Raw genomic sequence first — 2,177 nt, forward strand, 5'->3', positions numbered from 1 at the left:
ACAATGAGACAAAGTTTGAGACATCTAACAAAATATTTGAAAATTAAACAAGAAACTCTCAAACAACCAATGGGACAGGGAAAAAAATTTAAATTTGAAAATACCATGTGATGAATCAAAATAAAAACAACATGCCAAAGCTTATAGACGCAACTAAAGCAGAGCTCAGAGGGAAATGTATAGTTTTAAATGCTTTTTTAAAAAATCTCCACTCAGCAATGTCACCTTCCATCTTAAAAAACTAGAAAAGGAAGAGCAAACTAAAATCAAAGCAAGACCAAAGATGGAAATAATAAAAGTTAAAATAAAAATAAAACAGAGAAGAGACAAACAATTGAGAAAATTTTGTGTGTATGTGTATAAACTTCCCAGCAACTTTGTTTGCAGAGAAAAAATTTTTTAAAACCAAAAAAATTGTTAGTTTGCCAAAATGAACTAAAATGACAAAACTTGGCTGGGCACAGTGGCTCATGTCTGTAATCCCAGCACTTTGGGAGGCCAAGGTGGGTGGATCACTTGAGGTCAGAAGTTGGGGATCAGCCTGCCCAACATGGTGAAACCCTGTCTCTACTAAAAAAATATATAAAAAATTAGCCTATCATGTTGGTATGCACCTATAATCCCAGCTACTCGGGAGGCTGAGGCACAAGAATCACTTAAACCCAGGAGGTGGAGGTTGCAGTGAGCCGAGATCATGCCACTGTGCTCCAGCCTAGGCAACAGAGTGAGACTCCATCTCAAAAANAAAAAAAAAAAAAAAAAAAAGGACAAACTTTTAACTAAATTGGTCAGAAAAAAATAAATTTCAAATTATAAAAATCAGGAATGAAAGAGGGATATCACAACCAATCTCAATAAAATAAAAAGAATTACAAAGAAATAATATTCATAACTATAGGCTAACAACTCAGATAACTTGGATAAAATAGAAAAATTTCTAGAAACATACAAACTTTTAAAATTAACTCAAAAAGAAATATAAAATCTGAATAACTTTATAATAATTAATTATAATGTTTAGTAATTTTAAAACTTCTCACAAGAAAAGTCCATGTTGAGATGGCATGACTGGTGAATTATATCAAGCATTTAAAAAAGAATCAACACCAGGATGGTTCATTATGTAAAAATCAAATGTAATACGCTACATTAACAAAATGAAGGAAAAAAAACATATGATCATCTCAATAGAGGCAAACAGCATTTGACAAAACAACATTCTTTCATGATAAAATCACTCAACAAACTAGAAATTTAAAAAATTATTTTACCATAACAAACCATAAATAAAAACCCACAGCTGACATCATATTCAGTGGTTGAAAGACTAAAAATTTATTCTCTAATATCAGAAAAAAGACAATAATGCCTGCTTTCAATATTCCACATAGTCCTAGCAAGAATAATTAGACAAGAAAAATAAATAGAAGTCATTTGTGATGGTCAATTTAATGTGTCAACTTGGCGGAGCTAAGGAATACAAAGATAGCTGATAAAATATTATTTCTGGTGTGTCTGTGAGGGTATTTCTGGAAGAAATTAGAATTTGAATCAGTAGGCTGAGTAAAGAAGATCTGCTCTACCAACGCAGGTAGGCATCATCTAATCTGTTGAGTGACTGAACAGAAAAAAAAGGCAGAAGAAACAATTCTCTCTTTCTTCTTGAAGTGGGACATCCATTTTTCTCTTGCCCTCAAATATCAAAGCTCCTGGTTCTCAGGTCTTTGGACTGTAGCCTTACACCAGTTTTCCTCCCATCTTTGGTTCTCAGGCCATCAGATTCAGATTGGGAGATACACCATCAGCCTCCTTGTTTCTCAGACCTTCAGGTATGAACTGAATTACAACACTGGCTTTCTTGGCTTTCCAGCTTGCAGACAGCAGGTCATGGAACTTTTCAGCCTCCATAATCATATGAACCAATTCTCATTTTACATATATACACACATATATTTTCTTAGTACTGTTTCCCTAAAAAACCCTGATTAATACTTACTTGGCAGGGGAGATACCATGATCACGAAGGTGGTTTTCCCAGGGCGAGGCTTATCCATTGCACTCCGGATGTGCTGACCCCTGCGATTTCCCCAAATGTGGGAAGCTCAACTGCATAATTTGTGGTAGTTAGGGAATGCATTCACGATTTCCCCTGAAAACACAAACACACACCAAAAAAA

The 2,177-nt window shown here is 34.5% G+C and overlaps 1 non-coding gene across 1 annotated transcript; it reads left to right on the forward strand.

Moving 5' to 3' along the window:
* The first annotated feature begins 1,988 nt into the window (after nt 1-1,988).
* LOC119472123 lies at nt 1,989-2,152 on the forward strand. Its single transcript, XR_005201231.1, has one exon. It is a non-coding gene; the product is annotated as a U1 spliceosomal RNA (small nuclear RNA).
* The last annotated feature ends 25 nt before the right edge of the window (nt 2,153-2,177 follow it).

This window comes from Cebus imitator, unplaced genomic scaffold, assembly GCF_001604975.1.
Source record: "Cebus imitator isolate Cc_AM_T3 unplaced genomic scaffold, Cebus_imitator-1.0 Scaffold86, whole genome shotgun sequence".
Lineage (NCBI taxonomy): Eukaryota > Metazoa > Chordata > Mammalia > Primates > Cebidae > Cebus > Cebus imitator.